This window comes from Triturus cristatus, chromosome 9 (genome assembly GCF_964204655.1).
Source record: "Triturus cristatus chromosome 9, aTriCri1.1, whole genome shotgun sequence".
Classification (NCBI taxonomy): domain Eukaryota; kingdom Metazoa; phylum Chordata; class Amphibia; order Caudata; family Salamandridae; genus Triturus; species Triturus cristatus.
The window spans coordinates 357,667,053-357,686,641 of record NC_140592.1 but is presented as its reverse complement, the minus strand read 5'-3'; the positions used below and the strand labels follow the sequence as shown (position 1 = coordinate 357,686,641).

The 19,589-nt window shown below is 47.3% G+C and overlaps 1 protein-coding gene across 6 annotated transcripts in view; it reads left to right on the top strand.

Annotated features, from left to right (window-relative positions):
- Positions 1-19,589, top strand: part of LOC146797925 (uncharacterized) — a 196,854-nt gene that overhangs the window by 40,854 nt on the left and 136,411 nt on the right. The gene's annotated exons all lie outside the window — the stretch shown is intronic.

Sequence of the window (19,589 nt, the reverse complement as noted above, 5' to 3'; positions counted from 1 at the left end):
AATGATCTTGTGGTTCAGCGTGGGAGATGAATAAAGCAAATATGGAATAAGTTTCATTTTTAGTGCTTTCAGGTATAGCCAGATTGCTTTCTTGCCAAACAGATTTGCAAAAATCAGCACCAGTTTGGTGAACTCAAGCTTTCTAATGGCTAGATGGCTGGACCATGATATCTTGCTGTCAAATATCACCCCGAGATAATCATATCGTTTGACTATTTCGTTACCTTGGACCCACCCCACAAGTTCAGTGTTCTTTCCGAAAGGTCATGATGTTTTGGACAAATTTGCAATTAATCTGTTCTCCAAGGTAAATGTATGCAAGTGGTTTAATTGATGTTGTAGGCCTTTTGGCATTTGTGACAGAATCACCAAGTCATCGGCGTAGGGCAAACATGTTATTTTTGTACCTCCCATCTTAGGTGAAATGCCATGATCCGACTCCAATGACTCGATTAAACCGGCGATGTATAAGGAAAATATTAAGGGGGCCAAAATACAACCTTGTTTGTGGGGGAAACATCGTTTACAACGCATGCGATACATGGCATGCCATTACAACGAGCTCATTACAATGACCGCATTGTTACATCGCATACCATTACAATGCAAGTTGTTACAACGATTTGCTGTAGGGGACAGAAGGTGTTGGAATAGTAATTATACTGTTCCAAAATCCAGCACCCCTCGTACAGCAAGTCGTTGTAACAACTTGCATTGTAATAGTATGCAATGTGACGACGCGGTCATTGTAAGGACCGTGTTGTAATAACTATTCATAATGTGTACTCCAGAAGACAACATCTAACTTGACCAGATCTACCGCTAAGCCGCTTGGACCGGTTGCCTGAGACGAACATGAGCTTCTTATTTGTTCTGATATTTCCTCCTTAGTAATATCAGGAAATGTTGTGAAGTCTTTTTGAGGTTCAAATGAGCAGGTGATGACTGATTTATACAGGGACTTTATATGAATTTCCCACTTATTGTTTGAGAAAAACAGGTAATCGGGCTGCTAATATAACCTGAGCCATGATCAACCAGAGTCCAAAAGGTGCTTTCATTTTGAGGTAAGATGGTGGGCCACAATTTCGCCCAGGCATTTTCTTGGCTGTCTCTTTTTATCTGTGTATTTTTTTTTCATGAATGCAATCTTCCGATATTTGATTCTTACATCGCGATCATTAGACGCAGGTAATTTTAAAGTGTGTCACAATGTCTTACCATAGACTCTTTGACTCACTTAGTTGCTGGGTGAATAAGACATGTTTTGCTGTACATTTTGTAACTTCGTCATCAAAACAGACAGTATGTAATCTAATGTATTTTACCAGGTGTTCATCCAATTCTCACTTATCTTGAGTTTCGAATGGTCATTTTTGCAGAATGAGCGAAGTGGTTGTAGGACTCCAGCTAGATTTAATGATTTGTGTTTCAAAGTTGTGTTCCATTTGAGCTTCTTGCCATTGACAGTGATCATATGATTGCAGTTTTCCCTTTTCCGAGTTTAAAGCTGATCTTGTTTAAAGTTAACAACTAACTTTAGAGGGTTGTGGTCACTGCCAGGCCTCTGAATAATGAAATACCCTTTGCAGAGACTATGGTAGGTATAATGGGCAAAGGTGTAGTCAATGATAGTGGATGTAATTGGACCCCGGAATTTAGTTGCAGCGGGTTGGTCTTTGGCAAATCTCCCATTAAATTATATAACCAGAGTCTGCCAGAAGGTTGTAAGTGAATCTGTTTTGGGCATTAGAACCCTTCTGTTTTCTCTGATGTATTATTTTTGGCTGAGGGATATTATAGCTTAAGTCTGGGTCCTCTGTGGCTGGAGAGTGGTTCGCTTGTGGGTTTAGTTAAAGTCCCCAGTCATGATTACAATTATCTGCCCATACGTTTCCATTAATCGCTCCAGTTCTTCTGAAATTTTGTCATACCTTTGTTTATTTTTTATGAGATGGGGGAAAGTAGATATTTATAATCAGCAACTTTGCGGTGGATTGGCTTTTGAGTAAAACTGCCAGCATATAATCAGAAGACAATTTTAATTTGATACTTTTCATGCAGAGTTTGTTACTGATTAATGTTGCCAACCTTCCACTCGGTCTCCCAAGGATCTTCTTTTTTGCTTTGATTTCATGCTCAGTGTAATTTGAGACTATTACGGTAGAAGGGCGATATGTTTATTGAAGACATATTACACCGTGATATTGAATGAAGTTTAACAACTTTACCCCCTAGTAGTTCGATTGCCGGTAGTAACCTGCGATATTCCAAGATATAATAGAAAATTAATTGTACCGAGATTTCACGGTTCTCTGCCCATTAGGTATACTAGTTGCTTATTAGGAGTAGAGATTGATCGGTTTGTCAAGAGTTTGCTGGTCATGAGATAGATCACACTTTGGGTGCAGTTTCTCGTGATGAGATTTGTAGGTTTTCAAATCTCGTAGTTGTCTCTGGGCCTTTATAATCCGGTATAATTATGAAAGAGAGATTATGGTACACAGCGTGCCTATGTGAATTCCTAAGCACATATTCATATTTTGGCTTTTCAGGTTGTGAGACCATTATTCCACAGGCTACTAAGATCAGTCTGATAAGGTCTCTCTTCGGCCAATATCCTTTGGGTGGTACCTTGTGTGGACCAGTTAGTTCTAGTAGTTTCAAAGTGTGAGTTTATTTTGCGACAGAGGATAAAACGAACGGTTAACAGCGAATGTGAGTCAAGATCGTTTAGGTCATCAAAAGAAATTAATAGCTTCAATATGTTCTAGTGACTTAATATGTCATGAGGACCTTCAGATTTATATGATGGTGTAAAGTCTATTATGTACTTCTCTTGACTGGAAGGCAACTCATTGTGGATAGCTTTATAGTGCAGTGGCTTGGAACGTTTGTGGCCGCCGTCCATGCCTTCTCTCTGTTGTAGGCGAAAGAAACTTCCATTAGATTCAGATTCTTTTGCTTCCAATATTGGATACGAAAGGCTTGAATTGGATGAAGCAGGTAAATTAGAGGGATTGTCATCTAGTGATTTTGCTAACCTGGCTACATCAACCAGGATCTGCTTGAGCAGCTCAGAGTCATTTATTTGTGATGGAGATAGATTAGTAGGCCATGCAATATGTATCCTAGACTGCAGCACTTCACTGTACGATGGTTGTGGTATCACCGTTGACATATCAGAGGTTGATGGCGCATCTAAAATGGCCAGGGCAGGAGTTATGCTTGGGTGTCATTATTGCCATGTATGGAGTAGGTGTCAGCTGTCTTTCTGCAACTGTAGTATTTTTGACTTGCTTATTATTAGGTAATTGTCTGCTTGAGACTGATTTGGTAGATCGTTTTTCTCTGAATTTTCAAACGTTATGGAGCATTGGGGATCACTAGTATTACAGGCAATTGTTTTCATTGATGGTTTGTTAAATATAGGGACATTTTCCCTTTGTTCCATGATGCTTGGACCTGGATTTACTTGTTTGATTAAGTTTTTATGGTTTTTTGAGACGTCTCTTGCTTAAATAAGGAGCAAAGCCATCTTGGAGGTCTTGCAAATCTTCCGAAGTCTGCAACTCATTGGGGTTTTCCACTTAGGGCGATTGTGGGATCAGTGCAATTCTTGACAAATGGTCCAAACTCGAATCCCCTGCTGTAGGGATATCAGTTGTGAGAGACAATAATGGTACTTTGTCTGGTCTGCTAAAGGTTTTTTACCTTTAATGGTAGAAGTTGTAGGGAGTCATCAATATCATCCAGCTGCTCGAGGTTTCTTGAGGATGTGGTCAATTTGCTCAGGTTCTAATTGATCAACAATAATACTTTGGAATATTCTTTCATCAGTGCCAGTTCCCCAGTCATCTGTTTGAAAAAAACAACCAGCTCAGCTACCTCGGGTTATTATCATTTTATTTTTCCTTTTTTTACACTGCAGAAAGCAGTGGGGCGACGCTCCTCCGCCTTAGCGGAGGAGCTGCCACTGGTAAATATGACTCGCTGCAGTCATTGCAGCCAGGTAAGCCCTTGGTGCCATAAAAGAGATGGTCTTCAGGAGATGATATGATGTAAGCTAAACCAGGTCACGGATTAAGCAGTTCATCAGTTTGAAGTCCAATGCACAAGCAGCCTGGCAGTCATGCGGTACAGCTCAACCGCTAGAGCAAATACCATGCAATATAGAAACTTATCAAATAGAGAATGCAACAGGAATGATGACCAAGTTGGAATTGTATTCTGATTCTCCACTTGGTTCTTCGGTAGACCTGATTTGAGACGGTCAGTATATAGCCTCACATTCACACCAGACACAGAAGGCAGTATTTCCTCGTCCAAATATCTACAAGCAAATTCGTGGGTATCTTTGTTGCATATCGGCCCTGACTCACCTAGAGACACTTGTTTTGAGACAGAGATTAGGTCACTGAGAAACATTCGAAATGAAGTGGCCAATGGTATAGTTATTTTTGAGAAGTCATAGCAGAAACAAATGGCAGCTGTGGAGCTGGAAGCTTATCACTGCAGCAGTATCATCATAAAAAGCATCGGGCAGATTTACAAGCCCCTTGCGTCTCTTTTGCGCCGCTGTTGCGTCACTTTTGTGATGCAGAGGCGGCGCAAAGCCAGTGCCATGCTGCGGGGTATTTACAACGTGACGCATCTGGGAGATGCGTCACGTTGTTAAAGCCCTGCGCCACATGTAGGCGTTCCGGTGCAGGGGGGGGCGTTCCGGCGCAGGAATGCCTCCTAAAAGTGGCTGAGTGAAATCTACAAGATTTCACTCAGTCACTTTTGAGCCCATGCTGCGTCAAAACCCTGCGCCTGCCTGAAGCAGGCGTAAGGATTGACGCAGCATTGTAAAGATAGGGCAACCCAGAGCCTTGCTGGAGCTGCCTCGCGCTTGCGACGCAACTCCAGCAATGCGCTGCCTTTACGGCACAGATGCGTAATGTATCTGTCCTTTTTTGCCCCATGGTGTGCCGCATTGTAAATGCGGCGCATCCATGGCGGCGGAGCTGTGACACACAATAACTGGCGCATCCCTGCTGATATGCAGGGATGCGCCAGTTATTGTAATTCTGCCCCCATGTATTTATGAGGATGTTTTCTAGTTCTGGCACTAGCCAAGACTTTTGATTTAATAAATTATATGTTTAATAATAAGTGATTTCAGGCATGCCTCTGCATCTGTTGGTCTGCTTTTGTGTCATTCACATTTTTCTTCAACCCACTACAGCATACAGCACAGGACAATGGGTCAGCCCACTTCAGCCATTGGTTAACTTCACTGTGAGCGAAGGCATTCTGCTCATTCACAAGAAGAACATACACACGCAAAATAGTTCCTTTCAGTGCCAGCAAAAACTGTGGCAAGGTGTGGACTTTTTGAGACCCCAAAAATATTTTTGCTTTTTCCAAAGTTTTTCAAAAATTGACTACAGCACAGCAACTTCCACAAAAATGTCCTTTTAAACTAAGGGTGAGCGTAGTGCTCCGCTCCGCCAGCGGAGTGTGCGTAGTGATGCCTGCTTCTTTGTCCACGAAGTAGGCGTAGCAGGCAGCGCTACACACACGCCACGGCGGAGCAGAGTTGCCCGCCACCCGCCACCCGCCCACCCTCATTTTAAAATAACTTAAAGTGTTTAAAAGTAAGAAAATGTCTTACCTGAGGTGCGGCGTCCCGGGGCTCCCTCTTCCTGCTTCAGCGGCAACTTCTTCCTCACAAGTGCGCATGCGCGGGCGCCTGCGCATTTCTCGTGAGAAATGCGCATGTGCGGGCACCTGCGCATTTGCATTTGTGAGGAAGAAGTTGCCGCTGAAGCAGGAAGAGGGAGCCCCGGGACGCTGCACCTCAGCTAAGACATTTTCTTACTTTTAACCACTTTAAGTTATTTCAAAATGAGGGCGGGCGGGAGGCGGGCGGCGCGCAGTGGGGCTACGCGGAGTGCGCAAGTGTGCGTAGATTTGGCCACACTATGTGATGCTTCGCGTAGCCCCACTACGCCCACTACGCCCACTACGCCCAGGGTTATTTTAAACCCCATGGCAAAACAAAGTAGGCATTATCAAAGCCAAAAGACTGGCAGCCAGTGCCATGCCGATCGACTTTGTAAATGTTTTTTTGTTTTTCATTATCCAGACTGCTATCCTAAGGAAGACTAATGTCCTAACATACTAAAGGCCCTACTGAAAACCTGGACAGCTGTCTAAGTTTCCAGATTAAAAACATGGCTGCATGTCCAAAGTGTGAATTTCCTGCAGCTGGTGATATGCATATATCCTTCTTGGTCTTTTCGCCACTCCCCCGCTGCTCATCCGCCTTGGTTCTCCTGATCGGGTGACCGTGCCGCAACCCCCGATCCCCCTCAGTTCTGTCCTGCTATGGTGACCTTGCCAGTGTCATTGCACTTTGTTATCCTGGCTCTGTTTTGTCTTCTTGATTTTTCAATCCCCTTATAGCTTGGTTTGCCTCATTCTCCTTAAGGATTTCTGCCTTTTGAGTGTATGACTGTATTGCATGACTGTATTGCTGCCGATTTCTTGACACTTTTTCCCCACGTCCTGCTCCCAGCCTTCTGGCCTCTCTGCCGGCTGCTCCCTCCTCCCAGGACTACTTATGCAGACCGCTGCGCGGCCCCCTGTGAGTAGTCCTAGACCCTATTGGCCTTGACGTCACTCCCCAGCTGCCTCTCCTCATCTGCTGTCGCTCCCTCTGTCGGGTGACCGCACCCGAACCACCGAGCCTCCCCCCCCGCCCCACATGTTCGGTCCTGCTGTATTGACCTTGCCGGTTTCATTGCACTTTGTTTGCCTCACTCTGCTTTATTTACTTGATTTTCCAATCCCCTTGCTGCTTAGTATGCCTGATCCTCCTTACGGCTTTCTCCCTTTTGAGTGTGTGACCTTATTGCGTGACTATATTGCTGCCGATTTACCGTCAGTTTTGCACTGCAACCCGCTTCCCACCCTCCGCCTCTCTGCCAGCCCCTCCCACCTCCCAGGACTACTTATGCAGGCTGCTACGTGGCATCGCTGGTACGTCAAGGGCAAGCCCACCTGCACCCGTTCACGCCTGGACCACGCCCAATGCCAGGACCACTGGTTCTTCCGCCCCACAAAGCTACACTGATGTGGACCTCCGAGCCCTGGACAACGGATCTCCCGACAACCACTTCTGCCGCACATCAGGGCATACCACCAGTGGGCCGTTCTCTTTCTAACACTGCCGCACCACCTTCAACACCGAAGCAACCAGCGACACTGGAGAAACTGCAACACGGCAGCATCCACCACATCGACCGAGCCCACCACAACACAACTCCAGTGCATCCTACTGAATGCATGATCCCTTGACAAATGCACCAAGGAGATCTGGAACACAATCTCATACCTCACCCCGGACAACATCTTCCTGACGGAAACTTGGCTAAATCCCATTTCAACCCCAGACATCACCATCGCCATCCCTGAGGGCTATAAGATAACACACTGGGAGCGACCCAACAAACACGGAGGTGGAATCGCCATCATCTTCAGGGACAACATCCACTACACGATATCCCCAAATGACCTGACCCGATAATGGAACACATCAACTTCCAACTCCACACAGATGGAAAAAGCACCATCAGACCTACAGACTACCAGGACCACACCCCAGTGGTCCAGGTGTAATGCCATCTCGGACCTCATCGCCCCGTTCGCAGTCGACTATGAGCACTACATCTTCCTATGGGACCTCAACTTCCACCTCGATGACCCCGGCAGCGCCAAAAACCACCAACCACCTGGAGAGCATGAGCAACATCGGCCTCAAGCAGCTTGTCACCAATTCTACCCACATTGCAGGACGTATGCTGAATCTCATCTTCACCTCTAGTGACAGAGTCCGGTACAACCACACCACACAACTCACCTGGTCTGACCACCACAACATCCACTTCTCCATCTCAGGATCCACCCAATCTGACTGTACCTCCCAGTTCCATGTGCAGAGGCTGGAAAAAGATATCGGAAGTAAGCCCGGTGGTGTACTCCTCTCTGTTTGTGCAGGTACCAAAAGATGCACAGAGCAGAGAATTTTCCTCGCTTGCTCTCCCTAACGTCAAGTTCGTAAGTGAGGTAAATCCACCTCCTGGTGACTTTTTTCCTCACTCGCACTCCCCAACGTCAAGTTGGCGAGTGCAAGCGAGAAAAATCCTCTTCCCGGCGAGATTTCCTAAGGTGGGCAGGCGGATTTCTCAACAGGGGTGGGTGCGGATTGTTACGACCACTCGCGTTGAGAAACCTTCTGTTGGCGTTGAGAAAGTTGCCACTCAAGTAGAAAATCTACATGAGCAGCAGAAAAGAAGCAGCCCCCACTTGCGCTGCGAAAGGTGCCATTCCCACTGACGTTCCAGTGCAGGACAAACACCATCTCGAAACTGGCTGCAACGAATCCTATCAAGTTTGGTTTCAAACATGTTGGAATTTTACTTCCCACACCGTAAACCATGTGGGAGGTATGATGCCATGCACCGTAAAGCTCTTTTGGGAGGCCCTCGGTGCTCCCAGTACCAGTCTTCCAGACCCAAACAGCAATCTAGGGCTGCTGCCGGCCAGAGACACATTTCTGCCCTCCTGGTGGTGAGCCAAACTCAGGCTGGGGAAGGCAGAACAATAGGTATCCTGTCACAGGGAGATGTGACCACCTCCCAGACAGGGCTTAGTGTATTTGGGCAGGGTGGGAGTGCTTGCCAACACCACATAGACTGCGTGCAGGGCACACTTGGTGCCCTCCATGCATAGTACAGTTCAAACCAGTTCAGGGGGCCGTTGGCTCCCGCTCTGCTGCAAAACTGGACATAGGACAGGGGAATATCCTCCCCGTTATCCAGCTCCTCCTTAGGGAGGGACCCTGAATCATCCCTACCCTTTCCTTAGGGTATTTAAGGGCTTACATGTGGGTGGGTCCCTAGATTCGTCGTGGAACAAGATTCATTTCAGACACCACTTCTTCTTCAACTGTCTGGGCACTCTGGACTTTGCTCTGGGCAATAAGGCTGCAACCAGGAAGATTGCTGCGGCTCCTGATTTCCTCACCCTGCTCGTCAGCTGCAACCATACAGGAACCTTCAAAGGCCTGTAGGCATCCAAGACACTTGAAGGAATCTCCTTTGAAGTGAAAGAGTCACTTCCCTGCATCTGCAGGCATTGCAACTAAGCTGACCAGTCTACTAATTCTGGGCTCCCTCGTACTCCAAAAGACACAGCAAAACAGTTTGTGGTTCTTCTCATCCCTTGAGACCTGCGCTGTCTTCTCACCAAGTATTAGGCCAGTATCGCTCGCCGGAGCCGCAGGAACTGAACCAATGTGCACTGCGTAGACTTTCAGTTGCAAAGGCTTGTTGGCTTCCTTCCACCAAGATCTTCAGGCTCCAAGTAGCGCCACCCTCAGGTATCTCCAGTGATCAAGATCTTTGTCCTCACCACACCACTTGCATCTTGGGCCCGCATCTTTGGTGAGTTGCTCGAGGTCCTCTTGTGACTCCAGTGCCTCTGGTCTATGGGTCCTCTTTTCGGTCATCGTTGAATTCTTTGGGCTCCCCTGATTGCTCGGGGCCAGCCTGACTCCCCTGCTTGTAGGCGTCTCCTGGACCTTGCTGGTCCCGACATTACACATTCTTCAACTTCCATTTTGGTTGTAGTTGCCAAGGCTTGTTGGTGCTCCCGCCAGACTCTGACCCCCTCAATGCTCGACATCTGATGTGAGACAGCTCGTGTACAGCTCCTGGTCTTCCACAGCATCCCCTGGTCTACACAGCCACAGTTTTAAGGTCACCGTCAGCTCTCCTGCAACACTTAACATCAATCAGCATTTGTCTTCCATGCCTCCTATTCACTCCTGAGTGGCATTGACTCGGTCCCCTCTGCTTGCAGGTTCTTCACATCTTGACTCCACCTTTGGGTTCCACCGGAACACTTTCACCTTCTCCAGCTGCGGCATCTTCCTGAAGTCCTCCATTGAGTTCAACACCTGTTTCCGATGCAAATTCACACCTATGCACCCAGCTTCCCTGGTGCAGGTATCCTGTTTCTAAGGTACTCACGGGTGGGGTGGCTCTCCAACCTTCTGTCTTCCACTGGGTTTCTTCAGGGTCCACTGGAAGGGATCCTTCTTCTTTAAAATTCAACCGTGACTTACCCATTGACTTGCATTGATCCCGCGGTCGTGTTCCCACTCTGTACACAGATTCTGTGGGGCTCCTGGTTACCTACTTTGGGTGGTTCCTTGGGACCCCAGCACTTTTACGTCTTCTAGGTATAGTCTTGACTCGAGTCATGGTTTGCATTCTACTATTTTAGTATATGGTTCGGTCTCCCCCTGGTGACCACTGGTTCTTACGTGCTACCTACCTGTTTCTATTGAAACGTATTGTGTGTATTGTGTATATCTCCAGCTAGGAGATATTTGTATGTGTTAATGAGTGTCTTATATAAATACATAATTTTATAAATACACTGTGGGGTTCTTTTTCACTTAATCTATTCCTATAAGATTATGTTCTGGTAAAACAAGCTGCTTTACACTCCTTCTGGACTCCACAGCTACCTCTTAGAAAGCTTTCTAAGGTTGTCTAAGACCACTAAAATCAACATAAGGGTTGTCTGGATTGGTGCAAGGTGCCCACTTACATAAGTGTACACCATATACCAAGCCAGCTTCTCACTCTAAGCGTACTCCAGCACTTACGGAACTCCGCGTAGGGCGGCGGAGTATTTTGGAACGCGGAATATCGTAAACTCTGCCATGGTTTAATCAGAAGACCAGTGAACAATGCTTTCTGCTACCACCTCCCAGACTCTACACAAGACCCAGAACAAACAGCAAAACCTTCTCCCAGTGGATCACAGAATGCGCCAACACTATCGCCCCCTCCAAGACAGCCAAGTTGAAAAGACCATTCAAAAGAGCCAGCTGATTCACTGAGGAACTGCACTCCACTGAATGCAACTGCTTGTTACTAAAAAGGTAGTGGCACAAAAAGACAGAAGACCACAAAGCCTTCAGGACCGCTCTCAAACAGTACTACTTCCTCCTAAAAGAAACTAAGAAGAACATCCTTGCTGACCGCATTGAATCCAGTGCTAACCACAGCATAAACACTTCGCCATCGTGAAGGAGTTCTCCAATCCTGCAGCCACAAGAGTGACATAACACCCTCCCAGGAACCGTGCGACAATCTTGCTGACTTCTTCAGTGATAAGATCTTGGCCGTCTATGAAACTTTGAATGCCAACCCTCTGCCACCGACAGCATCAACCTGCTCACACCCTCAAAACCAAACACATGCTCACCTACTGCGACCTCCTCACCATGCAAGACACTATCTTCATCATAAACTCTGTGCACCTTTGAAGCAAGACAATCGGCGATGATCTAATGAAGGTCTTGAACACCACCACCAGCATGGCCACCTTCCCTGAGGACTGAAGACATGCTGAAGTTAGGCACCTCCTGAATAAACCATCTGCCGAATTAGCTATACCAAAGAACTACCGTCCCATTTCTTTGCTCCCCTATCCTGAACATTTTTGGGAGCAAGCGATTAACCAGCAACTCACCCAACACCTAGAAGACCATGACCTTCTGGACCCCTCTCAATCTGGATTTCGAGCTAACCACAGCACCAAGAAAGCCCTGATTGCGGCCACCAATGGAATCAGAGTGCTCCTGGACCGTAGAGAAATAGCAGCCCTCATCCTGTTTGACCCATCTGCCACATTTTACACCGTCTTCTATCACATCCTGATCAGCAGACTCCGCCACACCGGGATCCAGGGAGATGCCCTCAAATGAAATGAAATGAAATGAAAAAAACATTTATAAAGCACATGGCTACCCAGGAGCATCCCAGTGCTAGGACTGACACGGGGGAGGCAGAAAGAACTAAGGAAACAGAAAGGTCTTCAGTTGTTTACGGAAAGCCAGATGATTGGAATCTATGCGAAGATGTAGTGGCAGAGAGGTCCAGAGTTTAGCGGCGTTATAAGAGAAGAGCCGTCCACCACTTCTAGCCTTTTCGATCCTAGGGACCTCGGCCATATGCAATTCATCTGCTCCGAAGTTTCCTATTAGTTTTGTGAGGTCGGATCATCGCTGAGTGGATAGGAGGCCCGTTCCCCTGCATGGATTTCTATACTAGGTACAGGGCCTTGAATCTAATACATTCCTGCACTGGGAGCCAATGAAAGGAGAGGAGTGTAGGTTTCGCCGATTGTCTGTTGGTAGCTCCAGTCAGAAGTCTGGCGGCGCTGTTTTGAACAGACTATAGTTTGGAAACTACTGTTGTGGGGGCACCCAGCTATAGTGCGTTACCATAATCCAGTCTGGAAAGTATAAGTGATTGGACCAGTACTTTTTTAGCTTGAAACGGGAGTAGGTGGAAGACTTTACCGGCTATTCTAAGCAGGACAGAGCAGATGCCTGCCGTCTTCCTAGCCTGTACTCTAAAGTTCAAATCCTGGTCCAACCAGATGCCCAGGCTCTTGATTTCTGACTTAGGGACCGGGGGGAGGACCCATACCGACTGGCCACATGGAACTGGATTTAAAGCTAAGGTGGTTGCCGAATATCATGAGCTCAGTTTTTCCGCCATTAAGCTTGAGCTGAGACGCATCCATCCAGTTCAAAACGTCCTCTAGACAAGAATAGAGGCCCTTGGTTTTTTGATCTGCTTGGTTTAACGCTACCACCAATTGCGTATCATCGGCATAGGTCACCATGCGGATTCCAGAGGGGGCTACAATGGTTGCCAGAGGAGCCATATACACATTAAAAAGGTTAGGGCTAAGCGATGAGCCCTGAGGTACTCCGCTCGTAAAGAGGTAGGTTTAGATCCGATGTTCTCCTCAAATACCTGAAAGGATCTTCCCTCCAGAAAGGAACACAGCCATTGGAGCACCATGCCTGTTACTCCTATATTCCTGAAACGATGAACCAGGATCATATGGTTCACCGTGTCGAACGCTGAGCTCAGGTCAAGGAGTATGATGGCAGACGAACCTCCTGAGTCTAAGATTTTTCTACTTTCCTCCACCACTGCTAACAGGGCCGTTTCGGTGCTCTGACGCGGTCGGAATCCTGTTTGAGAGGAGTGAAGCAGGTTGTAGGTTTCAAGGAAGCCGGAGAGGGTTTGAATAAGGCATTTTTCTGGCATCTCACCTATTCCTGGCAGAAGGGAGATAGGGCGGTAGTTGCCCATATCCGCTGGATCCAGATTAGGTTTCTTAAGTAGAGCTTTCACCATGGCCCCTTTCCAGTTGGTAGGAACTATTCCTGTGGAAGTGAGGCGTTAATCAGGTCCGTCATGTTAGGGGCTATTATCGAAGCTGCCTGCTTCAGAATGTTAAGCGGTGCGGGATCCTTGGGTGATCCGCTCTTTACGGAGGACAGCAAGGTAAGGAGTGATTCCTGTGGAAGGGGGGGGAGACCTCTAGTGTGTGTTCAGAAGGACGTGGGTCGGGATCCATCTGCTTGTAAGGGGTCTTGCCATTGTCATCCTTATACGGCAGGGATTCAAGAATATTCTGAACCTTTGTGGTGAAATATTCTGCCTGTTTATTGCAATGTAGACCAGAGGTGCCTGGTGCTATTCATGGGATGGGGCTTTAAGTAATTTTTTAATAATAATGAAGGTTTCTCTAGGAGAGTTGGCGGCTGATAAAATCTTACCCACGTAATAGTCAGGGCTTTTTTTTATTTCTGATTAATAGACACAAATAGCTGCCCTGTATTCCAACTTTTTGATGGGTAGGAACTCTTTCCTTCAATGTCTTTCCTTAACCTTATGGATTGCCCCATTCCTCACCGGTAGAACACAAAGGATCTGTCTCCCACCGTTTACCTCGGTGCTTAAAAATATAATCTGCGGGGTACCCTAAGGATCATCCCCACCCTCTTCAACACCTACATAAGCCCCCCCTGGCTGACACCATCAGATCACACGGGCTCAACATTATCTCCTATGCTGATGATACCCAGCTCATCCTCTCACTGTCCTAAGACTCCTCCACCACAAAGCTAACTTTGACAGATGCATGATGAACATCATGGACTGGATGAGTGACCCTGTCTCAAACTTAACACAGACAAGACAGAAGTCCACATCTTTGGGAACAACACCTCGCCATGGAACAATGGATGGTAGCCCGTGGAACTCGGCCCACCCTCTTACCCCCAACAGACCATGCCACAACCTCAGCATCATCCTAGATAGCAAGCTATTCATGAAGAAACAAGTCCGGGCAGTCTCATCCGCCTGCTTTCACACCTTTCACAGGTTCCGCAAGATCTTCAACCGGCTCCCAGTCAACACCAGAAGGACCATCAGGCAGGCCCTCATCACCAGAAGACTGGACTATGGAAACACACTCTACGTAGGAATCACTGCACGCCTCCTGAAGAGACTTCAGACAATATAAAAATCAACGGCAAGACTCATCCTCAACCTCTCCAGAAGGACCCACATCTCACCCCAACCCAAGAAACTATACTGGCTCCTGATCCAGAAGAAGAAATGCCAGCTTAAGATGCTGACCCACGCTTACAAGGCCTTGCGCGACGAAGGACTAGCATACATCAACAAAAGCCAGACCATCCACTAGCCGACCAGACACCTTCCATCTGCTTCCTTCTTCCCCGAAGACACCCCTCGCCTTTGCCGTACCAACAGCAGTGGATGCTCCTGGGGCCCTCAAACAGTCTGAATTGTCAAACTTGTAGTAGTGTCATGATTAGTAGATGCGTAGTAATGTCAGCGATGGCAGAGACAATGGGTGGTGCAAGCTGCGTTGGGCTCTTGAAAAGGGCCTTGTCACTTATTTTTTCACAAATTAAGCACTGAGTGTTAGCGATTGTTGGATAATGTCTGGAATGCTGGATGATGAATGTTTTCTAACATGAGAAGAGCAATACCTGTTACTTCATATGGGGCTAGTGGCTTGGAGAGAGACTTCTATAATTTGCTTTCCGCCTGCCTGGACTCCGCCAGATGTATCTGAGCTGTAAAACCTTTTTTTTCACACTGGACACCAAGGGCCTCATTACGGTGGTGGGTGGACTGCCACCGACAGGCTGTCAGTGGGGGTCTGCCCAACATCCAGGCCATCGGCCGAACCGCTGGATTACAATACCAGAGGTTGGAGCACAGAGGTGAGGGGGAAGACTGCCTCCTCCGACAAGATCGACTATCCTGTTGTGGTGGTGGTCAAACTCCTGTCCCGACAAGGGAGGCGGTGCCTGTGCAGGCCCCGATTTAGGGATTAGGATGTCCCTTTCCAACTGCCTTTTCATGGTGATCCAAACTCAATGAAAAGGCAGACAGAAACAGATTTTGGCAGCTTCAAGCAGGGCCCCTGTCTCCCATGGGCCACTGCTAAGTGGCCTGGGGGGCACATGTAGTGCCCCCCCAACACACTCATGCACATGTGCCAGACAACACATGGTGCCTGGCACAAGGTGCATGGATGTGCACAAAGTGCCTTTATCTACTGCTGCTTGTGCTTTGGCCCTTTTCCCGGGCCACAAAAAAGTTGCAGTACAAAAAAGCATTTTTATGACCGCCTACATGACAGTACTATCCTAATAGGGCAGGTGGAAGCGCCAACTCATTGTCGGACAGACACCTGCCCGATACGATAGCGTCGCCTGTCCGACTGACCGGCATCGTAATCAGGCCCTTAGAGTTGAACAAGAAAAGAAACTAGTGTGTTGAGGCTCTTGTAATGATTACGACCCAAAAAGTGGGGGTAATTTAGCAAGTGATGCAGATTTTCTGCAGGCAAATGAAAATTCCCAGATGTTGATATGGTCCGTGATTCTTTTGGCTTTGTGACTATATGTCAGTCTTGTACGCTAATATATGCTAAGCAATGGGCAGGGATTCCAAATGCCTCAAAGTAGGAACAGCTATTTTGCATTCTTCTAAAGGCAACACGAGATGAAAAGTGACATGCACATATATTCTTGGTGTTGAGGAGAGGAGTACTACTCAGGAAGTCATCTGCACACACATTTTATTTTTGTTTTTGTTTTCTTATGATGGGTACTGTTGTGTTATCATGGGCACTGCAACGTTTTTCTTTTACCTTCCACGGCAGAAACATTCATTTGTACAGAAGTTTACTTGGCATTAATCAACTTTCATAGACTATTGAAAGAGACTCTCTCCTGAGCTACATTATTTAAAAACCTGAAAGAGGACGTAAGCTTCTTGGGAAAATGCAGGTGCTCTTAACTTCACAGTTTCATGCCCAGATTCCCACTGCAGCACGGGCGGCTCCTCCGTAATGGCGGAGGAGCGTCACCCCACTGCCTCAGCCGAAAAAATAAAACAATATTTTTTTTATTTTTTGGCTGTGTGGGGATGGGCGGGGCCAGGCAATGGGAGAGGGAGTGGAGTGATGTGCACTACTAACTCTGCATGTCTGTTTGGCCGGCCATCTTAGGTTTCTCCAACCTGGCTGTATTGTACGGCGAGGCAGGAGAAACAGCACACACTCCCTGACCTGAGTGGAGCATCGAAGCTGTCCGCTCAGGCCAATCCTTGCACTGCTCTTATAAAGCATTAGAGCAGCGTGGGGACTAAATGAGGAGTGGGACCAGGAAGCAGAAAAGCACTGAGGCATGAGGCGGCAGAAGTAGCATGAGATTTTTTAAATTCTTTTTTTAACCCCCTTGCGCACTCCCCCTGCCGCTCCTTCCGCACCCTCCCTCCAGACGCTCTCTCTACCTGCCCCACAAATGTCCATATGTATAGGCCGCCACTGCACTGCAGAGACCACTCTTCTCCATGCATGCCTTTCTAACACCTTACGCAGATTGCCTTCCAGCTGAGCGCAAACATGTTATCTCCCTGGAATGAGATCTGCTATGCTGATGCATTCTTACTACTATCTATGTTATGTTAGTTTTTTAGGTCGAGAGAACCGGCCAACTACAGTTTCCTTACTCTTGTAAGTGTTGATCGGTTCATTTGGAACTCCTTGTTTTATTTCCTCCTACTGTTACTGTGTGGAGTGCCACGGACACCGCGTGTCATGTTTTAGCAATGCACCCGCTTTAATGTTTTTCAAATTTAATTACTTTGGCGCCCGCTTTTCATTTATAGTGCGTGCTTATGCACCGCTTGTTATTTATTTATTCTTGCTCTCTTATGACAGTGTCTCTGCTTCCACTGTCAGTGCTATTGGTCCACAGACACCGCACGCCATCCCTTTAAAGAGCCTGCGCTGCTCCTTAACCTGGAAACAACGGGGCAGATTTATGAGCCCCCTGCGCCTCATTTACGCCGCCGTTGCGTCACTTTTGTGACGCAGCGGCGGCGCAAATCCTGCGCCATGCTGCGGGGTATTTACAATGTGACGCATCTGGGAGATGCGTCACGTTGTAAAGCCCTGCGCCAGCAGTAGGTGTACCTGTGCGGGGGGGGGGGCGTTCCGTCGCAGGAACGCCTCCTAAAAGTGGCTGAGGGAAATCTACAAGATTTCACTCAGTCACTTTTGAGCCCATGCTGCATCAAAACCCTGCGCCTGCTTGAAGCAGGCGTAAGGAGTGACGCAGCATTGTAATGATAGGGCACCCCCGAGCCTTGCTGGAGCTGCGTCGCGCTTGCGACGCAACTCCAGCAATGCGCCGCCCTTCCGCCATCAGATGCGGCACGCATCTGTTTATCCCTGCGCCACGATGCGCTGCATTGTAAATGCGGTGCATCTATTGTGGCGCAAGGGTAAACTTTCATGACGCATCCCTGCTGATTTGCAGGGATGCTCCAGGAAACATAAATCTGCCCCAACGTTTTCCTTCCTGTTCGGTTGATAGGAAGGAGCCCTACAGCCAGTAGCCATCACCTGTCCTTTGCTTACCATCCTCCTAGCTCAGCCTCCAGAGAGAGCAAGCCCGACAGAGCCCCTTCCCATGCCTGCCCCTTCAGCACTGAGCCAGAGAGAGCGGGCACTCTTCCTCCCCATGCTCCAGCACCCACCGTAGGGACGGAGAGGGGGGCTGGAAAGAACAGCTGCAGCCCTTCTCCAGCTTCGGAGACCACTTATCCGCTCTCTTGCCACAAATCCCCTTTTACTGGCTTCTGCCTTGCCAGGCTGGACGTGCGCAGCTTCCAGCTCCCACTCGCCACTCTGACAGCTGATCTCATGTAAGTACCAACCAGCCCACTTTCAATCGTGTCTTCTGCAGCCCACTCCCCCAATGTGGATTTCTGTAATTTCATGTATTTCTTTGTGCAATGTTCGAAATGGGGTTTCTGGTTGGCTAGGGTATACATATAAGCCAGGTAGAACCCACCACTCTAGTCAGGGTAAGGGGGTTACACATACAAGATAACCCTTGCTAACCCCCTTGGTAGATTGGCAGATCAGTCAGGCTTATCCCAGAGACAATATGTAAAGCATTTGGGAAAAACACACACCAGTGACACAATGGGCATTCCACAAAAAGAGATTCCACACAAGGTTATTAAAAAAATATCCTTTGTATTATTCAGAAAAACACATTAGACCACAATCAAATCAATCAGTAATCACTTTGCAAATTGGCAATTGTCATCAACGTAACATATAGTGCACTGACGTAATTACTCCTAAGGAGCCCTGGACATAACTCACTTTGCGAACTATCATTTGTCATAACACAATAGGTAGGGCAATACAACGAAGACATATATGTAGCCCATGTCATAAATAGGCATATGAAACACCTACATCATCAAAACATCATTACTGTGGATAATGAGCAGTTCCTGACAGTGAGACTCGTTATCTTGTCTCTACAGGTACAATATAGACTATAGTTACCAACATCATCAGGACACGCACCTGTAACCCTCATGCATCCTTATATGAGCCTGGAACGTAGGCCATAGGAGCCTCTGTGAGAGAAGCTGGCCTTATATATGATGTCCACTAATGTAAGAGGGCACCCTGCACAAGTCCAAACAACTCTTATTGTGATTTAAGAGGTCTTAGACAACCTTAGAAAGCTTTCTAAGTGGTAGCTGTGGAGAGCAGCCTTCAGGCTTAGTCCAGAAGGAGTGTAAAGCAGCTTGTTTTACCAGAATGCAATCTTATAGTATAGATTAAGTGAAAAGAACCAGACCAAGTATTTATAAAAAATATGTATTTATTTTATAATACTCTCTAGCATGTTTCAATATCTCCAACACGGAGATGAGCACAATGCACACAATACTTTAGCACAGAAACACAGTAAATATCACGAAATACATAGTGGTCCTGGGGAGGACCAAACCATATACTAAGAAAGTGGTACAAGAATCAGAACTCAGATCAAGACAGGGTCGAGAGGACGTAGAAGTGCTGGGACCCCAAGGAACCACCCAAGATGAGTAGATAGGGACCCCACGGAGAGCATGTGCAGTGTGGGTACATGACCGCGTGCTCCATACAACTCGATGTGCAAGTCACGGTTGGATTTGTAAAGATTAAGGACCCTTCCCAGTGGACCCTGAAGAAACCCTGTGGAAGACAGAAGGTTGGAGTGCAACCCCAACCGTGGATACCCTAGTACCCACGTTACATAC